Genomic DNA, 24,599 nt, shown 5'->3' with positions numbered 1-24,599 from the left:
GCCCCCCGGAGATGCCCGGGCCCCCTGGGCAGGATCGCCGTGCCCCGCTGTCAGGGCTGGCTAATTCAGCCCTCGGGTGCCGTCGCGCCTGGCCCCGAGGGCGCGACTTAGCGGGGTCAGGACCCGGTGTGAGCCTGCGGTTGGGCATGTGTGCAGTGCTGGTTGTCTTCTCCCTTGCGCAGAGGGAGAGGGAGGGTGAAGTGTTTCGTTTCTGGTGTTGGATGCTATAGCTACAATACAAATGTGTGTTTATGGTGATAGTCATAAGGGTTAAAGAATGAAGTTTATTTACTGGAAGGTCAATAGGTAGGTGTTTATTCTTAGCTCGTTTTGTCATGGGAAACCAAAAAGAATGTCTCCTGCACAAATGACCTTTTCATCTGCCTCTTGGGAAGCAGAAGTTGCCAACCATAGTTACCGTTATAGAAATTGGGGGGCATTTATTTAATGCTGAACAAAATTATGTCCCTCCCCTTGACAGAGGAATTACCAGGCTGGATTGTCAGATTGTAATACCTGTTTACCAGAGATAGGCAGACTAAGCTTTGATAGCTCGCAGGGCAGATGTAGTGACATAAAGTGAGCAAGGTGGCACATCCATTCTGAAGAGATAGTTGATCTTCAGGAATTTTCCGAGAAGGCGAATTCCTCTACTTTTGTGCTGTGTTCAGTTTTGTTGCACTTACCTAGAAACTCCAAGGTGTTCCTCTGCCAAAACCCCAGATAATGTTTAGTACACGCACATCTTGCAGTAAAAATTTTCAATAAAAAATAAGCAAGGGAAGTGAGGATTCTTAACTTTCTCATGTTTTCACATCCAGACTGACAACTTTCTGAAAGATAGGTTGTCAAACACGTTACTGGGCTCAGTTTAGAGGTACTGTGTGAAGACTAGTGACTTTGATATACAGAGATTTTTATTGTTCCTTCTGGCATCACTTTCTATGCAAGAGTTATCTGTAGGGCTCTTAACACAGAAAAATAGCACATGATGATGGTGCCTTGTGGGCTTTATTTGCTTTCTTACTTGGTTCGCCTGGAAATTCTCAAATGTAATGTCTATAGATAAAGCAAGTTTGGCCACAGGCTTCCTACTGTGTGAGATGTCCCCTTGTAATTCCTTCATTTTTCTTTAACATGACTGTAGTGATAAGTGTAGATATATATGCACATGATTTCTGTAAACAGCAGTAATTGAAAAGGCATCTGTGGATTTTTAGGATGCATAAGTGAGTAGCCCTCTGACACTGATAACTTACATTGGTTTCTCCTGACTCACAAACAGCCCTCATTAACAGACCATACTCAAAATCACTATTCTGTGTTTATTATTTTCCGGGGTAATTTTAATGTTTCCCAGTGTTTTGGAGAAAGATGATTCTCTGGCTTTTTAATATATTGTAATGTGGCCCGAACCCCACAGATACTCCATTTCTGAGTTTCATTTCACACAGCTCATGCCTCACAGTAATAATCTGCTGAAGGTTTAATAACTTTTCCACATAACTTCTGTGGGTCAAAAAGAATATTGCACAATCCCTGCTGTGTTCCCAGCTTGCTTTGTCTTATTTTAATGCACATGAGATCATGCAGAGAGCTCTGCCACTGAGGTATACAGAGCAGTGAGGGCACTGTATTAACGTAAGGGAATGATGGGGGAGAGAAGGGCTTTGACTCTTGATAGTGTATTTGTTTTAGTAATTTCACTTAGTAATCCATGTACCTGACATGGATTTACAATCCCAGAATGTAGAGGTTTCCTGAAGAATAAAAAAAAATGGAGAATGCAAAAGATCACAGGCATTGATGGTTTGGGAGAAGAAGGATGCAGGATCAGTGATGGTGAGAATGGGGAGAGATGGCAAGAACTGAGAAACAATGAAGCGTTTTCAGAGAACATGTGTTTTGGGTGGAACACTGGAAACTGCAGAGAAGACAGGTTGAGTAGCAGGTGTCATAAAAGTCCAGTCCATAGTGAGAAAAAATGAGGGAATCAGGGAGGTTTAAGGAACATAAAGAGAGCAAGATAAAATTCTGTAGCTGTGAGAAGGATGTGAAGAGACAGGGAGGGAGGTCTGGAAGGAGATGAAAAGCACCTGTTGTTTGAGGACAACAGGCTTGGAAAGGTAAGGGAGGAATGAGTTCAGCAATAGTCCGTGCTGTTTTGATAGCACAGAGGTGACTGTGTGAAATGACAATGAATGGTAGATTTTTCACAGTACAGCCTCCTTAATTTCCCATGTAGAATCTTGGGATTTTCTGTCAGATTGAATGACCTGAAGCTGAATGACCATTACACAAAATTCATCCTTGGTTTGTGTTCATGCATGAGTGACAGTTACCAGTAGACTAAATGTCTAGATCTACAGATCCAGGAGCTGAAACGTGTTCTTGTTTCTGGATCTCATAGTTTGCTTTCATACAAAAATCTTATTTCATGTTCGTGGTGTTGCACCCAAATGTTGTGCATTTAATGAGAGTAAGTATGCAATGCTATATGAAAACTGTATGATAAGTATTATAAAACTCAGTATTACTCCATAATCACAGTGTGAGGATTGACACTTACAGAAGCTGTGTAAATATGTGGCAGTACAGACATTTCTCTTCAGGAATAAAATTTAACAGTTGTCCACACTGTGAAATATCATGTATTACAAATGTCTGTCACTACTAGCAATACAGCTCATTTAGTAGTGGTGGATGATCGTGTGTGGAGACTATTTACCAGAAAATCAAGGCACTTAGTAAAGTACCAATGATTTTGAAATATAGCTTGCAATATTGTAATTACCAATTATTTTTCTCCTTTTATTTCATATTCAGTAAGAATTATAGTTTCTCATCCATCCTGTCAAGAGAAGCAGGCAGTCTCTGAGAAACCAGCAAAATATCTAACATTCTTTTTTTACTGGATCAAAGAGATTTTTTTGCAGGAGTTTCTTGTCTCTTGGTCAGGTTTGTAATGTTTTGTTTCATAGCGCTTTGCCTTCATGGTTTCTGCAAGCCCATTTTTCTGTGAGTCAAGCATCAGAGATCAGAACCCATTTACTTAGCTTCAGTTGCCTGTCACAGTTTAGCAGTGCACACTTAATTTTTGTTGAACTGAACTCTTGAAACAAACAAGTTCAGAGATGCTGTGGATCCAGAGACGCAAGTGGGTTCTTGTCATTTCTCCTCTGTGTGTCCCAGAGCAGCAGCAGTTGACAGTCATTGTTGATGGATGTTTGAAACGAATAAATAGGATATTTTTTTTTGTTCCCAGTAGCCAGATGTTGCATCCTAGAAGATCTCACATTTGGAACAGAAAATATGGTTTGCTGATAGTTGCTGTTGAGAGGTCAAGGACTGAAATGAAGTGGAGAAGAAGCAGCTTCCCTTCTACTTGGAGGAGCTGTTGCATCCTACAGAGGCACATTGACAGGGTGTAGCACTGCATCTGTTCTGCAGTTAGAAAGGACAGGAGTCCTAGACTGTCAGACTGACATCTTTCCTGAATTCTTTGTGCGTAATCCCGAAATTAAAGAGGTTTTGTTACTGGCATCGAGGGAAGCGGAATTCTGCTCTTCAGTGGGCAGGCGTGGGGTTAAGCCTTTCTGTTGATTTGTCACAGTGCTAGCAAGAAATTACAATGCTAATATTTTTAAAGCAATTACTGCATACAAATAACAGACTGTTAATGAAAGTAGGAAACCTAGCACTGTTCCAGAACTTGCAAGAAATAAATATTTAACCATTATATTACTATTCTGAAATGAATGTGGGAACACATCTCTGGACAGTTAAAAAGCTTTTTACCCAGTATTGACTCAACAGTTGGTACTGTGAATAAAATATCAGTTTGTCACGTATGTGATTGAATGGCATTTCAAGCCATCAAGAATTTTGTTTCTTAAAAGATTTTTTAAAAAAATCAAAATCAATCTTGCAGACCAAGTGCATGATTTATTAGAACAACATTTAAGTACCTTAAAAGAGCATTGAGATCAACATGGTAATTTAAGTGATCACAATGATTTCTTAATTTATGATAATGTGAATTATCATATGCAAAGAAATCTTTGTGATCCCTTTAAATTAATGCAGATCAGAGAATTGTGTAGTTAATGAAGTGTTTGAGGAAGAGCCATTCTGCAAATAGTGCTATAGCTCCTTAATCTCTGAGACGCAAAAAGTTGCTCTTGGAGGAAACTATTTTTTCCAAGATAGTAAACTTTGTGCATTTCAAATAGGATGGGAGTCTTGCCATGTTTTATATTATTTTTAGTAAGTATTAAATCAAAAGTATCTTACAGCAAAACAACTTGTCTTGCCCGAGGTGGGATCAAGCCCACTGAGTTAAATAAACCATGTACCATGATTTCATTACATGTTCCTGTTTGCTCCTGGAATTCTTACCTGCAAAGGAAGGAACACAAACTTTACTATGCAATTAAGTATTTGATGGAGCTTTTATTATGTGAGAGATCCACAAGGGGGAGACTTTATTCTAGAATAACCTTGTTTGGGACACTTCCATCTGTCAGAGACCTGTGCAAGGTGAGAGTCCACAAAAACCCCGTGCTCAGTGTTTTGTTGGCTTCTTGGCTTTCTATTTTAAGGTGCTGTAGTCACCTTTCACTCTGATAAGCTGTGGGTTTATTTAAACCCTTATAAAGTTCACAGCTTAAAGAGAAAAAAAAAAAAGGACCATGACAGTCAGGGAATGTAACTGCATATCCACACACTCAGAGCAGAGACATTTTTTTTACCAGATTTACCCAACTTTTGAATAATGACTGTCCTGTGCTTTATATTTTCTTACTTCTGAGCTATTGCTATTTCAGCCTAACAGACCATAATATTGGGTTCATTCATTTTGATGACCCTTGTCTAAAGTTTTTGGCAGTTTCTGTGTGCTCTAGGTGCTGACACATGGTGTGCAATACAGAGTGCTCAACAATGGCAGGAGATGATGGTACATTTTCCTGTTTTCCAGGTTGCTTGGCACCTCTGCAAAGAACCAGTAGTTCTAGCCTGGCACTGCTCCTGCTTAGAATACCTTCAAATATTTTTAAAGGTTTACACATAGGTGTCACTTAGCTGTGCAGTTTATACATTTATTTTATGAAAAAGGCCATATTTTGTAGTTGGACACATCTTTTGTAGAATTCTGACTCCAGTGTGTGCTTGAGAGAGATCACAAATGTTAGCCATCAGGATAATAAAAACAAGTCACATTTTGCAGTTATCACTATTGCCTAATTCTTTCTAAAATAAGTACTGTTAAAGATAAAATCGAACTAGTAGGGGTACTGAGTCCAGGCACAGGTCAGGATCCATTGCTTAAAAAATTGTCTCAAAAGAGCACAGACACTATTAAATATTGAGATGTCCCTGAAAACTGAAAGGTGTGTGGTGTGCATCTAGTACCTGGTGTTGTAAATGGTCATTAATATAACATGATGCATAAAACCCCATCACAAACTAGTTCTGATCATTTATTGGTGGTTGAGAAGATAATGGAGAGGAAATCATTGTTGTAATACTGAAAACAAGAGAAAATATTGGAGTTTATACCAGGTGAAGATCTTACCCCGTGTATTCTGTGACACTTTGTGATGCAGCTTTATTCTTTCATAGAAATAGAAGCAAAGAGATTATTTCAGAGGCTACAGCAAAAAATGTTGATGATGGATTTCATTACAAACATAAATAGGTAGCTGGTCAGGTCAAGACAGTTGATGCAGAATGGTGTTTTAATTTTCTCACATTATAAAAAAGTCACATCTCACAGCAATATCTGATACCATATATGGGTCATAATACGCTATCTTGTTTTTACAACTGAGACAGAGAGTTCTTTTTTCTTTTTATTGGTTGAAGAAAAACTGCAGAAGCATGAAGATATTTTTGTTTGGTTTGCACTGCTGTTTTTTGATTGTTGGATTATAGCCTTTTTTGATTTATTTGGATTACAGCCTTTATCCTAAATTGTGAAGAGTGAGGAATGAGTAAATATGCTGTCTGCTTACCTGTCTTCTTTTGTGAACATGCAAAATTCTTAATTGGATGGATATACAAAACACTTCCAGGCAGGAATTGGTGATACTCTGTCTGCTACTGAGATTTGCTCGTCTCTCATGAAAAACCCCTTAAGTTTTTTTCCTCTTCGTTTACATCATTAATTTCAGTGACCACCTTTGTATTTCTAGTATATGCTCAAGTATATTACATTTGATAACCATTTAAAGTTGCCATATTGTGCACTTCTTTTTCACATGATCTTTCACTGTGAGCATTTTAGGCTATTTTCATCTTCCTGTGAAGACAAAGTGTTCTTTTTGAAGGATTTTAATCCTTGGTGGAAGCAAGTCTGAACTAAATGAGATTTTCAATGACAGGAAATGTAATTTTTGCTCACAGCTGATGGATATCTCTCAATAGAGTTTCCTTAAGTTCTCCCTTTCTGCTTGTCCTGGGGCATAAGTGGATATTGAGTGTCATCCTAACTATGTGATATCCTCAAAACAATAGAGTGCAGGTAGTTTCCTTTTCCCAGTGACCTTCCTTCTTAGTTTAACCTGTATTGCTCAGTAACGCTCCGTATGCACATCCTTGATGCTGAGGTGGCATTGATAGGGAGAAAACTCAGTGTATTAATTGAGCTTCTAATTAGGGCAATTATGATCAAATCAGCAGTCGTTTGGTGCTGATATAAGCAGATGTGACAGCACAAAAGCTGCTTTGAAGGTGAGGTGAAGCATCATGATATTCACCTCACTCCATTTCACCTCATCCCTAAGCAATCTCTGTTAGGCATTACTCTTGTGCTCTAATAGTTAAAGCTTGAAGTGTTAATACCAGGTTAACTACTGAAGTTTGCTACCAGCTGGAAAAGCAAATATTTTCAGTTCAGAAGCTGCTATTAATTGTTCTCCATTGTCATTCTGAAGATAGCCTAATACATTTAAGAACAAAAGTCACATAGGAAGTGAGGAAGCAAGTCAAAGCTGAAACCTCCTGCCTTCAGAGAGTCTGTTTGCAACAGAAGTGCAAAACACAAATGGAGAAGTGGAGCTCTGAGGTGCCCCTGGATGGCCTGTATGAAAGCCAGAGCTGGGCACTGAGAAACACGTGCACATTCCTACAGAGAATATTCCATTTGAACTGAGGTTAGGCCAGTCTGGTAACAGTGTCTGGGCTGTGTATTCAGAGAGACACAGTGTTAAGAGAAGCACAATGTGTATGTTAAGTGCAATAATAAATTCTAAATCCTTACTGGAACCTTGTGAGAAAACTTCAGAATAAGATTGGGTTATTTTAAAACACAGAGAGGGCAAACTGATATATTTAATAGATTACTAGACTATTTTTTCAAATGGCAGTGAACTAGTGCAAAATGTTCATTGTCCGAGGAAAGGGAACAGTAATGGGTTTATATGGTATATAGGCAGCATAGATCAGGTTTTCTTAATTTAGATTTAATAATCTGGACTGTTTTAAGTAACATAGAACAAGAATATATAAATGTGTGCTTTGTCATTGAATACAACACGTTAGGAATTCTTTGCAGCTGTACAAAAATTTCCATTACAGAATGGGTGGTTTAGTTAGAAATAACCTGGAAAATAAGAGGAAAATGTTTCTCAGTGACCAGTCGATATATTTGGAATATACATTTTTGTTAGGCAAATAATATATTTTGATTTTAGTATGCTATTAGCATCCTCAGGTATTGGCATGATGTTAATATTGCAGAAATAAAGTATTCTGTAAATTTTGTGCTGTTGGACAGTATTAAATCAGAATATATCTTACCCTCAGCAGGTCATAAAAGTAGATGTAATAACATTCAGCAGAGCATCAGTCTCAGAGTTATCTCTAAAGAAAAGAAAAATTCCACAGTGCAAGTTTGTGCGAAGGTACATCTGTACCCAGCTTTGTGCTCAGGAAAGTTAAAGAACGATTGTCATGCTTAGGAAGTGGCTGGCTTAGAAATAAGTTTCTAGAGACTTTGTTCATCAGCAAGTACATGCTGCTTACCTGTTCGCCTGCATGAGGTTAAAACCTTTCCTGCCAGTTTGACCCCAAGCTGTGCTTTGCAGTGGCATGACTTACACCCAGGCTTGTTACCTTCCAAACTTTCTCACCTGCACTACCATCCTCTGTGGATGGACATTGTTATTCCGTTTCAATAAACTTCACCCCCGTGACTTGTACAAAAAACGAGTTTCTGAGGAAGCACACGATTGAGGCAGCGGACAGGGGGCTACGGGCTGATGAAATGATGCAAGAGATTCCAAAGTTGGGTGGGGAGGCTGGGTCAGTAAGTCTGGGTGGTGTAGTTTGAGACGGGCTTGTTAGTTTGAAACCAGAGTAGTCACGTTGTATCTGAGAAGTAAATCCCGACCTTTGGCAGCTACATTTTTTCTGGAGCTGGGCTGGCACTGTACTTTCTGTGGCGTTTGGGTTCAAGATAAGCTGAAGCAATGTGGAGTGCCCAGGCAATAATGGTAAAGACATGCCCAAAACACTTCTGGGCAACTCTCAAGTGCAGTACCTGGGTCTGAAACTGCATTTGAAATACCGGCTGTTCTTTAACTTTAGCCATCCAAAATATATACGCCTTGTACTTGCAGAGACTGAACATTTGGCCTCAGAGAAGGCATGTTTAGAAAACATGATCTCCAAAACTTGTCCACAGTCCTTATGAAAAGGCTTCTGACCAAATGCATGGGAGAAGTTCTTTCCCAACCTTATGCTCAACCTTCGTGCAGAGTTCAGGGGCTCACAGGGAGTATGTGCTGTGGTGCAACCTGTGCTATCCCTTCCCTGCTCTGCTCTGGCTTTCAGTGTGGCATCTTTGGGTCAGTCCTTCTGATGCTTGGCTAAATTACATCCATAGAGATTAGAATAGTGTTAAATGTGCTCCTAAATTTTGTTGCTGTCCATTTCGGTCCTAATACCACTTTAAAAGGGTTAGTTTTACACAACTCAGCATATTGGTTGACTCTAAAATAGAAGCATAAAACCTCAAAATACAGCCAGTGGTCTGAATGCAGCTGCCAGAGTGACACAGAGTCAGTACTGCCTGTCCTTCCTCAGCTCATCTGCGTGTGCCTGGATAATTTCAGGTGAACTCCTCTTTTTTAAAAACAAACCAAAACATATTGTGTTTTGTTTAGATAATTTCTTCCTTAGCGCTTACTTTTTATAAAATGGCCATTGTTGATGCTATTGACAACTATCCAAAACACATTTTACAAATAAAAAACCTATGGCAAAGCCACTGCTGTTTCCACTTTTTCATCCACTTACGTATTCTCTTTGTAGCGCTGCTCCAGATTTCCTTCTTGTTTTTAATAGTGATTCACGAGCCTTACAGAGACTGAGACAGTTTGTTACAACATTGCTCCCATTATCCATGAGAACCACCTCGGATGTGAATGGGACTGCACATAACAACAGGCACTTCAGTGAGGGTTTTCCGAGTGCCAGCTGCCGTGTTGTGTGAGCATATGCCTGTGTGGGGTTTTGCCAGGGGAGGAGAGCACTCTCTGCCCTCTCTGGGAGCTGCTTGGAGGTGCCCAGGCTCTGCTCTGGCAGCGGATCCGCTGCGCTGAGCACGTCGCTAAGCCAGAACTAATAAGCTTGACTGAGAGGCAGGGTTTGTTATCCCGGGCTCAGCAGCACATGTGGTGTGGTTGTGAAGCTTCTGTGAGTCCTACAATCGGCTCATGGGCAGATCTTGCCTGTGTGGTGGCACGGTCAGTTATTTGCTTGCATCTCCCTGCAAAAACCTTCCAATCCATGACTGAATGTTTTCCTAATCTGCTCCAGAGGAGCATTTTCAGTCCTCTGCCAAGAATATTCTGCCTTACACAGTGGGAAAATGTAACCCACGGTACCCTTGTTACTTAAATTTTGGTCATTAGATTGCCACGTGTTGCGTACACTCGACACAAAAGACTATTTTTCATAATTTCTGTTTCGTACTGCAGCCTAATATGATAGATGATGTTGTGGATCAGGTTTTCAAAGTTTGAAATGAGACACTAAATTAGGTTCACAGAGCATGATGTAGTCATCTAAGTCACCACTTAAGACAAAATCTGCTGCTGTCACTGGGCAGATACTTGTTAAAGAAAGGATTTTAATTGCCTTGCTTTAGAAAATCATGTTTGAGAATGAAGCTATGAGGTTTTTTGCCTGTAGCATGTCTATTTCTATATGCATAGGGTTATTTAATTTGTAATGTTTGTGTTTTCATTTGTGGTTTCTGGTGTTCTTACCATGTATGTATTTCTTTGGAAATATTGATTGACTTTATCTTAATTTCGGTCAGTGAAGAATTTTTGCTGGTAGGATATTTAGTAATATCTTCATTAATGAGAGACTGCTGAGCCTTTGAGCCTTAATGTTACTCTTTCCATATGTAATTATCATATTAATAGATTTAATTTTGATTTAATTTTTATGAATAGCCAAAAGCTCTGGTTTTTTTACAAGTAGAATCAAAACTACAACTTTTCACTTGCTGTATCTGCTTTGTGTCTCAGTAGCAGTGCAAAGAAGCAATGAACCTAGTTATAGATATGCTGAATATTCTTTCTCAGGGGTAGTGTTGGTGTCTCCCTGATGGTTTAAGGGCATAATTGAGGTACTTTGTGAAGCTGGTAGATGTAGAGGAGGGATATCGAGGCCAGGAGGGTATCTCTGGTATTAATGTGTCTGATTTCTTCCAGCACAGTGATCCCTTTTGATCTGCAGCAGTTTGTGCAACACAGAACAGCTTTCAGGGTGTCTTTAATTATGCTTGTGGACGTTTTGGCCTGGGAAATGGAATGAGGCTTTAGAATCACCTTTCACTCCCAGCTGTGCTGATTTGAAACTTCTCACAGCTTGTTGCCCACCTGCAGGTGGAGGGATCATGTTTCTGCTCTCCTGAAAGACCAGGAATGTGCAGCATCCTGGGCTTTAGAAGAAGGTGCAGCTGGCTCTTAGTTTTTCTTGTGAGAGCTCTCAGTGCTGTCAGGATGGAACAGCAATAGGTCCTATACATACCTATACATATAACCTGTAATAGAACATCTCTTCAGATCAAATCTGCGTTGGAGACAATTCACAGGACCTGAAAACCTGTCTTTGAGGTTTCATATTGCTGTGGAACGCAGTGAAACAGCTGCATTAGGAGCACTTTAGAAGTAGACTTTATGCTAAAAAGAGCCAGAGCCATTATGCTTATATCAATGCTCTCAGACACATATAGAATAAATTGATTGATGATACGATGCATCAGCTTTATTAAAGTTTCTCAGAAATGATTTTTTAAAATTACGCCACTTCCTAGGGATATTTTTCAGTGTGTTATGAAGATGACATATCATATTTGTAGTGCATAATGGGAAAAAAATCGTTTTTACATGACAATTAATGTCCTAACATTTGAACTTGCAGGTATGATGGTTAATTTTCATGGTCTGTAGCAAATAAAAAAGGAAGATTAATTCTATTTGAAGGTGCAAGAGGTGATCTCATCCATGTCATACTAAGTCCAAGGACCAACAGTTATTTAAGTTCTCAAAACATTTTAAAATTGACTGTATTGTTCACAGGAAAATCTTGTGACTAAGAGCAGAGGTAAAACCAGCTGTAACAGAGCAGTGTGTGAGACAGTTTCCAGTTTAGCTGAAATCGAGTCCCATCCCTTGTGATTGTGAATGATGAGGTTGCATCTGATTTTTGCCTTTTTTTTTTTGAATAGCTTTTTTAGTATACTCTATGCAGAGCACCGAGACTTTGAAAATCAAAACAAAAGTAATCTTTAAAAAATAGTTTCCCTTGGAAAACAAATTGATCTGTCCAATTATTTTTTGTTTCATGCCCCGTACTTGACGTCAGTAAAACTACTGAAAATTACATCCCACCGTGTTTATTAAAGTTGTGCTCCTATGCAGTAATACACATAAGACATCTTATACTGCCTTAAGGATTAAGTTAAGCTCCTTTGTCAAGCCTGTTGGTATGGCAGGACTGTTAATCTTTAACTGTCAGAGTCTGGTTAGATCCTTCTTTAGGCTGAGGCAATGTCTAAGTGCAAAGAAATTAAAACAAATCAACTCCCAGTATTTATGCTTTCATATTTTTGCACAGAGCAATCAATAAAAAGAGGAGCTGTTTCAGGCATACATATTTCTGTAAGAAGATTGTATTTCAAGCTCTTATTTAGCAGCATTATATTTGCTTTATGTTTATGCTTGTGAAATACGGGGATAAAGTTGACAGTGTTCAAAATATTAAATTCATGGAAGTAAGATGTGCACTGGGTGACAGCTCATTGGAAGGAGGACAGGGGATAATTTTGTGAACCTACATTTCCTAGTTAAAATTCTGCAGAGTTGTCTACAGTATGTTCATGTTTTATTATTACATCAGTAATTACTCTTACGTTTTCCTTTCAAATTACAACACTAAGTCACAAAAAAAGACGTTTCCTAAAGTTGCGGCATATTTAGACATGACAAGGCTTGAAACAAAACTGTATGAAAAGAATGGTGAAGCTGGGAGGCAAAGTTAAATTCATTCTGAAAGATAAAAGCCCTAACAGGGTACAAAACTGGTAGGAAGGAACTACAGTATTCTGCTATAGGTATCAAAGGTTTGCATTTCACTGTGGGTGTATGTACCACTTAATTAATGTTGTTCTACCTAAAACTTGTGAAGAGGAATTTTGTAATAATTATCTGATAATAGCCAACTAGTGCAATTTGTGCAGATATTCATCCAGTGAAGTGATACAGGTTGTATGTTGAAGCAGTAGGTAAAATATACTAAAAATAAGCCTTTGAGTGTCATAGGTGCCTAAACTGTACTTTTCTAATCTTTTTTTTACAAAATAGGAAAAGAAACTCTCAACAAAGAACAATTTTCTTTTAAATTCTCCTTCAAATACAGTTTCAGGTGGCTGTTTTTATATTTTACACGCATATAACCTTCCCATTTTCTGGAGCAAGAGGTTCTTCCCCTCACCTCATTAAATAATAATAATACTTTGTGCTTACATATCACCTTACTTCTGAGGATCTCCAAGTGCCATAGAAGCATTAAATGGAGCCTCCTGCCTTAAAGTTCAGGAGTACTAATCCCGTGTGGCAGGGGGGAATAGTGAAACAAAAAAGTTTAAACTGTAGTTTTGACCTTGAGTGTCCAGAGAGGAATTTCAGGTAGGACTTTGGAAGGTGCTGAAATGCTGAAAATTGAGGGGACTCGTCCTCAGGATAGGTGCACAAGCAATCTCTGTAAGATACCTGACTTTCAGGCGTGGCTTGGAAGTGAGATTTCAGACCTTGTTCTGTGTAACACTGAAGTTCCATACGGTGGATTGGGAGAGTTATGCCCTTGAAATGGATTTGAGATACTTACTCTGCTGTGCAGAGCTGCCCAACAGAAAAACACTTAGGTGTGCCTTCACTACTTGAGCAGGGTCATGGTGGAGGATGGTTTAGCCCAGATAACACATAACAAAAGAGAACACAATTTGTGGTCTTGAGTTGCAGATCTTACATGGAAATGATGTGTAAAGCATTTGAGTTCCTTCTCCAGGAGCTGTTAAAACACGTATTTTGAGAAATACATGAGTTGGAGATTACACAAGGGCTTTCTGATCTGTTTTATTGAGCTGTATAACTCCCCCAATTTCATCATATGTTCATGTTAGATGCTCTGCAAGGCTGCCAGGTTTGCTCCTGTCAGACACATAGAAAGAGTGGTTCCTTAAGTGCAGATCTAGGTGGTGGCTGGTTGAACAAGGCTTTTGTAGACCACACTTCAGGTTTTGGTTTCAAAGTGTCATCAGCTATGTCTGAGACACTGAGATCTCATTCTAAATCAGCCCACAGACACTTAAATCAATGCCTTGATTTTTAGAGCATGTCGAACCATACACACTTTGCAACAACTCTGGTGACCAGGGCAGGTTAACCCTTTAGGCATGATAGTTGATGTGCACAGCAGGGCTGCACATCACAGTATTTTGGGCTCTAATAAACCTCAGTGGGGCATGCAAATACAGGCACTAAACAGAGTTGAATAGGTGCCCTCAGGTTCTTCAGGTAACAGTGTATTCATCACACTGGCACCAGCTACTTGTTTTACATTAATTTATCATGTCTTGAAATATTTGTTGTATATTTCATTATGTAGTGTGTTGTGCATTTGGTATTTTATTATATGACATTTTATTAAAAATATGTTTAAAAATCAAACACGGGAATTTTATTGAGGGGAGGAAGAATTGTGATAGCACATCTCAGACTTCTTTTTGCATATTCAAATAGTCTCATCCTATTTTAGTTTAAAGCAAAAATAAAATCGTTTTCTGGCTCCAGAAGACGACCAACAAGTAGGATGATTTAAAATATATTTGAATATAAATGTTGTCAGCAATTGACTGATAATTTTGGAGTATGAAGTCTATCACAGTCCTGTGAAACACGAGTAGTTTTGGAAGAGCAGGAACAAATCTTGCCATATACCAGTAAGGATCATCTTTAAGGTCTTTTAAGGTAGAAGGAATGTTTAGGCTGCCAACTCCTTAGCCTCTGGGAATGCTGATCCAGAGTTTCCTTGGACACTGAGTTGTGGCAAAATCACTTGTGTTGTGACTGTGTCTGACCTAGTAGATTAAAACAGTAGGTCCAAATTCTATGGCCTGTAGGGGCATCCACTGTATGCTTGGGATGTTGATAGCCCTCAGTTTTCTTTGCCTAAAATTTGCAAAGTCTAAAGAGCAAGGACAGAAATTATAAAGACAAGAGGGCAGATACAAAAGGTCTCAATTATTTTATGTGTAGCAGTAGTGAGATATGAGCAACTGGGTACAGAAAGACAGGATTTATGAAAGATGACCTTTGAAAAAAACAGAGGTCACCTTTCAGACTTAACATTATGCAACTGAAGATTAAATGACCTCAGTTTTTTTACTTTCTATGGATTAGGAGTAAATGTTTTTCTCTTTCAAAGAGTAAAAATAAAGATAAGACAGTTCTATTCTTCTTATTTAAATTAGGAAAGTTTGAGAAGAGAACTGCAAGTAGTGAATCAGGTTATCATGGATAATAAAACTGCAGTAAAAGCTGCACTGCACACTCTTCAGAGTGAAAGTGTACAGACCAGGCCATTCTGATTAGACACTGAAATACACATTTTCCTGCCACAGCATTGTAGCTTAAGCTGGATACAGACGGTGAACCCTGACAAATAATCCATCAAGTGATGTTGAGACTCTGTCAGGGAAAGCAGCCTCAAACAACTTCTTTTTTTTTCCCTCTTTATTATAATCCATCACTTCTTGTTGTGCATCTCTGAACAGTCTTATATTGACAGACATTCTTGGAACTTCTCTCCCTTTGTGTTCCTTAAGAGAACAAAAACATGGCATTGGGTGACTAAGGCTATTCCCACATGCTGCTTTGCAGAGCTGGGGAGAGACACACAAGGTCAGGAAATGCTGTGAATGAAATATCATTATTCAAAGAGCCCAGCCTTGCTTCTGCTAAAAGTCAGTGGAATTCTCCCCTGGAAACCAGTGGAAGCAGGATTAGTGCCCAGGTCTGCAGCCCAATCAATTGTTATTAGCAGAGGCTGCCAGTGCTGTGAGTTGTTAAGCATCACCTGCTGATCACCTAATAGAGCACCTCTCTTACCTTGGCACAGAGATGTTTTCTGATTCTGCTTTGAAGTGTTGAAGTCTATAGATCAATAAAATGTGAAGGCAGAAAGGGCACAGGTCAGGCCAGCTCTGTCAGATTCATACAGATTAGGAAAAAGAATGGCAGGCTGCAGTCCAGGGCTAATAGTTGTTTGGTCCCAAATATTTCCTACACCAAATGTTTCTAAGAATCTTCGTATGTGGGTCTCGTTGAAGGGGCATGAGAACTTACAACATCACAAGAAATTGGGACCATAGTGTTAATACATAATTGGGATTGGGGAAAAAATTGTATTATTTTACAACAATTTTTAGGATTCTCTGTGTTGAAGGACGACAGTGATATAAAATAATACTTGTTTTTTATCAGCATCTATGTTTTAATGAAGTATAGACCTTGTCAGTGCTTATTGTCACATGTGATTCTGATAGTATTTGTGCAACAACCATTTGTAAGGAATTCCCTTTTGAGGGTTGATGTTTCAGTGGTCATCCTCAAATCTGAGGAAATCTGTGTGGTTTTATGAGCAGTACCAGGATTATACTATTGGTGAGGGGTCTGGAGCACAAGTCCTAAAAGGAGCGGCTGAGGGAGCTGGGGTTGGTTAGTCTGGGGAAAAGGAGGCTCAGGGGTGACATTATTGCTCCTGAAAGGACGTTGTACACAGGTGGTGGTTGGTCTCTTCCAGGTAGGAAATTTCTTCCCTGAAAGGGTGGTCAGGCATTGGAGCAGGCTGCCTGGGGAAGTGGTGGAATCACCATCCCTGGAGGAGTTCAAAACACATGTGAGTGTGGTGCTTAGGGACGTGGTTTAGTGTTGGAGGTGGCAGTGCTGAGTTAACAGTTGGGCTCAGTCTCAGAGGTCTTTTCCAACCTTAATGATTCTGTGGTTCTGTGATTGAGGGACACTGAACCCTTGTTTTTTCATTCTTGAAACTCTCACTGAGCTCAAGTCCCAGCAGTTCCCCAAGAGGCCAGAACTTACTTTCATAAACCACTGACCTTTCTTCTTGATTATCTTTGAGAGCTAGTGCTGTCTTTCAGTTAATAGAACTTTGTAATCAGGGAGCTAAGAGGGATAAAATAAAATGACAGTTTTTGCTGCTGGTTAGATGTTAGTGCAAATCCTGAATGCCTTTTAAATATATTAGTCTAGATCTGAGGAAATGGAGAAGAGCACTGGTATGTATTAAAAATGCAAGGAAAAAACAAACAAAATAACCATTTGGCTGATGAGATTGAAGGATGTGTCACACAGCTTGAAACTGGAGATACAGGTATAGGAACCCTTTATGACTGCAAAACTGCAATGCCTTTGTGTACTTCTGTGTGGTTTTTTGAGAGATTTCCTATTTTAAATAAATAAATAAATCCTGTTTGTAAATACTATTCCACGGCAAATGACTTTGGGTTTAGTCCTGTAGTTGAGACTGAAAGAGGAATTCAAACAGCAGAGTATTTCTGGAACTGAACTGTATTGCTCTCATTGCTTATTGAGAGTTAAAGCAGCTCTGTGCCATCTCTTAAATTTATTCTCTGCTTTTGGTATTATCCTTTGCTATGGTAAATAGTAGTTCAGCTCTGTACTGTTTGCTGCAGTCTATGCTAATGGTTAAGGGAAGGGTTGGTGTGAAGTCGTTCTTGAACACTTAGCAATATCTGCCCACTTGAACGCTCCTATATAATATTTTATAAGTATGAAATGCTCTTAGTGTAAAATAGAATCAGGCTAACTAGTGCTGGTTTGAAATCTTTAGATTCAAACCCCAGCATTTCAAGTGAATCCCTGTCTGTCTCCCTGTGCCCCAGGTTTCAGAGATGGTGCCCCCTGCCAAGAAAACTCAGGCACCACATCCTGAGGTGTTACAGTCTTTCCATCACTAGGGAATGTAGTTGATAACTTTGTCAAGGCATTAACGGTGTGTTTTAGGTGGGGATGAAAGGTATGTGTCTCCTAACCTTTGCTCTAGCTCCCACTTTTAAGCGCTGAACTCTCCATCCTACAGAGGCTGTTGAGAAATAGTGAAGATATAAAACAAATGCCACCAGCACCATCACCTGACCACAACTTCAAGAGCCCCAAGGAGTGCATTTTCCTGTGTTAAGCATTTCTCTAAGCACTGTGAGCGTATTCTTCTAGGACACCTCCTCTGAAATGGTGCTCACCTAATGCTTTGTATTGAAAGCAACATTTAAAAAAGGCAAATTATAATTTGGCTTTAGTGAGTGATGTTTGTTAGTTGATTTGCTTTCTTAATATAGAAATGAAGATAGTATGATGGTATGTGAGAAATTGTTTATTCAAGGCCATACAAGAAGTAAACTGCTACAAACAGACCTTGCTGTTATTCCTGCCAATGGACTAGTTGGCTTTGAGAGCAAAGCAAACAGGACACAGTTACAGAATAAGGTGTTTATTTATGTTTTAAGCCTTCTTGCAGAGCAGGCTCTGAGGTGCCAGGTGCTTTCAAACACAGGGCAAGGAGACACTCCCATTCTGTTGATTTTCTTTTACCATGATGTACCTACCTAGCGCTTGCAGAGCTTTTTCTAAAGTGCTTTGAGCCCTTAGGGTAACAAATGGATCAGTGTTATGACTCTCATTTTAAAGATGAAATTCAAAGTAATAATTTCACTATAAACTAGGCAGCCCATGGGTTCCAGGTGATTCACGGAGGTGCTTCTGAGATTGAAAGGCAGCCTGGGTTGTTTGCTCAAGGATTCTCTCTTTCTTAGCCAGTGGCTGACCAGGAGGATCCTGGCAGCTGATCAGGAAGGATGATGTGACCCTGTGGGAAGCGTGCGCTGGAGAGAAGGCTCTTGGCAGGACTTGTGGAGGGAGGAGCCCATGCTGGAGCAGGTTGGCTGGCAGGACTTGTGACCCTGTGGGGAACCCATGCTGAAGCAGCCTCTTCCTGAAGGGCTGCACCCCATGGAAGGGGTCAAGGTGTGAAGAACTGCAGCCTGTGTGAAGGACTCATGTTGGAGAAGTTCATGGAGGACTGTCTCCCATGGGAGGGACCCAGTGCTGGAACATGGGAAGGAATTCTGCCCTGCTTGCTGAGGGGGAAGGAGCAGCAGAGACAGTGTGTGATGAACTGACCACAGCCCCCATTCCCTATCTCACTCTGCCACTGGGAAAAAAGAAGTAGAGAAAATGGGGAGTGAGGTTATTCTGGGAAGCAGGGGTGGGTGAGAGGGAAGTGTTTTAAGATTTAGCTTTATTTCCCATTGTCCTACTCTGATTTGATTGGCAATTAAGCCAATTCCCCTGAGTTGAGTCTGTTTTGTCCAAGAGGGTAATTGGTGATTGATCTCTGGCTGTCCTTTTCTTGAGCCTTGTTTTCTCTCTCGTGTCCAGCTGAGGAGGGAAGTGATGGCACAGCTTTGGTGGGCACCTGGTGTCCAGCCAGGCTCAACCCACCACAGATGTTTTCACTTTTGAGTTAAGCATTTGTCCTACAGAGTTGCATAGCTCAACTGTTAGGTGCTGAATCCAGGTGAAGCACCATCATCATCCTTGGAAAACTATACATGGGGCATCACAACCAAGGGTCTGTATTTTGCATGCAATTGCCATGGGTTTTTTTGTGGAATGATTCAGTGCTGTTAATTTTTATTTTACCTTGTGTAGCATATTTAAGTGCAAAAGTAGCAGGCGTTCTTTGCTATTTAATCCTGTGATGTGCATGAAATCACCACTTTTGAAGATATGAGTGAGGGTACACCAGATTCACTATTTTCTCATGGATAAAGCATTTGGAAAGATTCATCCAGCTTTTGAAATGGCTCAGCTGTACCAGTTCAGATTTGTGTTTCAGAATGGTCCATCTTCTTGCAGTAAAAGTAAGGATGTGGATGGATTGGGATACAGATGGGATCTGTAATTCACCTGTAGCCAAATTGTGATACATGGTGGGTTTGGTTTGAAAAAAGAAATGGTTTGTGCTTTGAAGCCTAATGATGACAATATAAATCAACTTTTAGTTATATTGCAGCTGTGTTTACCTCAAATTATTTTCAGAGAACAGTGCTAAAGTGGAACACAGTGTAATATTTGTTGTAAAGTCAGAGAAACTAACTGCTTGGTCTTCTTCCAGTAAAGGTTAAATCCTGTGTTGGAAGAACAGTACTCTCAAAAATGCCAATTTTACTTGATATATCATCTCAGTATGATTTTTTTTTTTAAAGTTCTTTTGCCTGTGTGTTATTTTCTCACCCCAGTGCAGTCTGTTGCTGTGCATTCAAATGAAATATACCATTAAGATATATAAGACTTGAAAGCCTCTCCTCTAAACCCCAATAAGACACATTTTCTCTCTTACTAGTAGGTAGTGATAATGTAAGTCTCTAATCTCATTAGTTTGATAAAAAACACCCCATAGCACTTGGATGCTTTAAAAAAGCAGAAAGTAAAAGAGGCATGATTAAGTTTGTAAAAATTGGAAGGAAAACGTGTCTTTTGCAGTAACAATACACTTATATTAGTTCAGCATTAGTGTTCTGAAAGACAAGGGAAGAGTCTTTGAAAACAGTATTTGCATTAGGATGTTTGTGATAAAACTACGAAAGGGCATATTGATATTTTTTACTGTTTGTGACTTGACTTTCTGTCAATATTCTTTATGTTGTTTATCTTCTCCCCCTCAATGAGAGGGAGCTGAACTGTTTTTGTTTTTAGCCAAGGTGTTTATGATTATTCTCAGGTGTGTGTTGCTACTCTTGGCAGCGACAGAATCTGTCAGCTCTTCATAAAGGTGTTTAGTAAATAGCATTATTGTTTTATTTAAGCATTTAAATTGGACAGATGAGTTCATCTATATGGGTTTTGCAAAAGTCTGTGAAATCCATTTATTTGATATTTTTACATAATTGCCTGTGCTTGTGTTAATGCTGTTTTCTGGAAGATTAAGCATATGCTGTAGAATCCAAATTCCAGTTTTTGCAAGGAAATTGATGATGATTTCAGTGTTTGATTTAGATAGAAAATTAAGTTTGATAAGGGACAGAGAAGAAGCAAGCAATAAGAAAACAAGTGTCAGATGAACTCTCCATGTATTTATCATTCACCTGAGCAATTTTCTTCTCATTCATAGGTCCATCCTATGCTTCTGAATGTCACAAGTCTCTTATTCCTTTGTGCTGCTCTTAAATGTAAATGTCATCTTAAATTTGTTTATCAGCCTGTTTTGTTGAAAACATGGAAAAAGGCTAGAAGGTCAATCATATCCTAATACAAATTATTTTCAATAATTGTATTTTCACTCCTCATTGATTCTAATGGGACATAATATATTACATGTGCCCTAAAATCAATATAAAGTACAAAGTACTATTTATAGTATTATGAGTTAAAAAAAAGAGAAATATCCATTAATATTCATTTGACTCATGTATGTGTTTTATTAGCTGCACAGGATAATTTATCAGATATGGTACACGGAATCCAACTGAAATCAATGAGAAATAGATATGTGACTATTCACTGTGCTCACTTATTATAATGGTTTGGTTATTTAGAGCTGCTAAGGGTTTATTACCAATATTCTGGCCCCTTTCTCCACCTCCTTTGATGGGGTTCTCTGAAATTCAGAGCTTTTCCAGGTTATCCTCAAACACATCCTTCAGCAGCAACTGTGTCTTCTGGAATGTTAATGACTAGTACTTCCTTAGGGTTGTCTTGGTTTTCATCCTGAGTGCCAGGTAGCTGGATGTGGTGGACACAACATTAGGGATTCCAATTACATAGACAGAACTTTGATCCTGCACTCTGTTAGAATTTATTAAATGAAAATGTCTTGCACTGGATTTCTGATGTACTGGAGTCCATACTAAATTCATCACTGACTTCTGTGGGGTATCTTAAGTAATACATGCTGAAATGTGTTCTGTGATTCTGTTGTTATTGAGGAAAAGAAAATCATTCTTTACTTTGGGACAAGCAGTGTTTTTTTTCAAGCAAGCTGGGAGATACATTTCCTTTATTGCTTCATTTCTCAAGAACTTCCAGTTCTGTAGAATTGAAAGCCACAGTCCTGCTAGCATATGTGCATAAATTCAGCTGTTGAGCTGTTCTAATAGTTGAATCAGTGTTTTATTTAGTAATGCATGTGACAGACATCAGAGCTTGTGCTGTAGACCTGCAGATTTAAAAGGATGCCGTAATAGGAGCTGAAGGACTGAGTTGCTGTAGCTTGAGCTGTGATGGACTGATATCTGTGGTAGAATGTATTTGTACTGGAGAGATATGTGCAGAATCATAGAACTGTAAAATAATTTAGGTTGGAAAAGTCCTCTAAGATCATCATCAAGTCCCACTGTTGACCCAGCAGTGCCAAGTCCATATAGACATATATTATGAGAGCATATAATATATTATTGTAACTTGCACACTAAAAACTATTTTGGTTCCTGGAATATGAGAAAAACTGAAATATGGAGGAACTTGTGTCATGAATCTTAATGCTGTAGTGAAGGAGTTCTTGAATTAGAAACCTGATTTGTTCATATACCATCTACTCATGGCTTTTAAGTGAATTGATTAAACACCTGTCTCCCATCCTATACATTCATTACCATAACTCCTGGCTTTTTGAAACCAGAAGATGTTCTGAGGCTTTGTAGCTTTTCTTCCTTTTGGAATAAAATTATTTTTTCAATTATTTTCAAGATTTCAATGTAACTCCAACTGCTCTGAACACGATCTAGTATCACTCAAGTGTTTTGAACACTTCTACAATATTAGTCAAATACTTCCTACTGTCTGGATGTGGCTGGAACTAACAGAGTTCATATGCTCTCCTCTGTAAGTTGGGTCTCTCACTTTGGGTGTGAGGAAAGTCCTTTTCCATGTTTTTATGTGTTCTCTGCAGGATTTTATTGGTGTTATGCAAGTGTGCCTCTGAAGAGGTGGTGTGCCCTTGTATTAACTTAGTTCTTGGTATTTTAACTCTCCATACAGAAGTGCAGTACAGGGTCTGTTTTTATGCACAGACCTGGGGAATGGAGTATAATCCAAGCACTTTTTAATCAACAAGTGTAGTTTCATTACCTCTAATAGCTCATTTAACCACTACTGGTTTTGTGTTGTGGGAGATTGGGATTGAATTTTTCCTCCCTGTATCTATAGGTTGAAAGCCACAGTGGTCTGTGCTTATCATCCCTCTGGTGCTGAGCCTGCAGTTCACCCTGGAGTCATCCCATGGGAGGGTGGGAGGTTGGTGCTCCAGCCCCCTCCCTCAGGGTCTTTGTCTCCCATAAGCACCTCACGCTGTCCTGTCTGCTTGGCTGGTAGATGGAGTGAGCTTTTGATCACCTTCCTTTCTTAAACAGTTTTTGAAGTCAGGAAAAAAACTGAATTTGGTTTTTTCTGCTCCTCTCTGAGGAGATATGTTGGAAGGACCATGAGATGTGTTCCCACTTACTGAAGAAATTTTCTTTAAAAATTCTCTCGTGCCAGTATCCATTACATTTTCTAGTACTCTCTTTGAGACTTCTGACTGTTTGTCTACTCCATAAGTGTAGTTTTCTTCTTTCATATTATAGTGCAATGCTCTTCATGAAATTTTGTATTTTCTTACTTTTAGCCCTTTCTTCTTCTTTTCTTTCTCCTTTCAACTTCCTGCTTGCTTCAGTAATCCCATTTCATGTTTTGTTTTACTTCTGCCTTTCAGTTTTCCCAGACTTCAGTTGTACTTTTGTTCTAAATACATCTTGGAGGCTTATGGCACTAATCAGGGCTTATGATGCTTGTTTTGCCTATTACATATAATAAGGATCAATACCTCAGCTTGATTCCTCCTAAGACTTCCATGTCTTCAGCAGGAATTAGGTTTGAGCCCCATAACTCTGGCTAATGCCAGACATCACGTCCGTAGTCCAGCTACTGAGGACAGCTTTCCTGCTCAGAAACAGATGGAGATTTGGGACTGTAGCTGCTCCACAACCTCAAATTTCCAGACACTCTGAGCTCAGAGCAGCCGTGCCTCCTTGGAGTAAATCCAGTCAGGCATCCAGCCTGGAGCTGGGCAGATTTGCTCAGTCCTGTTTAATTATGCAGGTCTGTCTTTAAATTGTGTTTCTGCAGGTGCATTTCTTTTGTCATAGAAAGTTTTAATCCCAAAAAAAGGGGAAAAAAGGGTGGTTTTAAATTTAAGCATTAACCAGATTTATGGTAATTACCTCCCCGAACTACACTGTAATAACAATAAAGTTAAAATTGATGCTAGTGCCCAAATCTTCATATTAGTTGCTAAATAAAAGCTATCCTATATGGTCTGGTCAGTTATTTGCAGCTGTGAATATTCAATTGATTGTGTATCAGGTGTTTTTATGGATAGCTTGTTTGTGAATACAGTTGGAGATATGTCCTGACAGCTGTAAATGTTGTAGGTGATTGCATGGAGAATAAAACTCTCCTTCTAAAATCCTAATGGCTCTGAGTGTCAGAAATATTCCAGGATATAACAAATGTTATTTTAGCTATTTGCTGGACAGATGAATAGCCTGCACTTTGGCATTTTTTAATGGGCATTCATAAATAACCTGTGGGAGAAGGGTAATCCTTCTGAACATTGCTGTATGTTGTCCTGATATGAGGCTGTGGTTTGTGGAGAAATTAATGGTATCGAGTATACAAAATTACTTTAACATGCAGTAGATTTCCCTGTGTTTTGAAGATCAAAGAAAGCGTAAATATGAAAACAAATAGGATCTATTTACTTATTTTGCTCTAAGATAAAATGGAATCCCAACTGAAAGGAAATTTATTTTAATTATTGATTTAATGTCAAATAACTTGCATGGTAAGAGTGTTTCTTCATTTTTTTTAAGTGAATGGAATGGATTTGAAGCATTTGCATATGGTTCATAGACTTTATGTTTACCAGTGAGCCATGTTATAATAATA

The sequence above is a fragment of the Manacus vitellinus genome, unplaced genomic scaffold (assembly GCF_001715985.3).
Source record: "Manacus vitellinus isolate BGI_N305 unplaced genomic scaffold, ASM171598v3 scaffold_67_pilon, whole genome shotgun sequence".
Lineage (NCBI taxonomy): Eukaryota > Metazoa > Chordata > Aves > Passeriformes > Pipridae > Manacus > Manacus vitellinus.
This window is presented reverse-complemented; position numbering follows the sequence as displayed.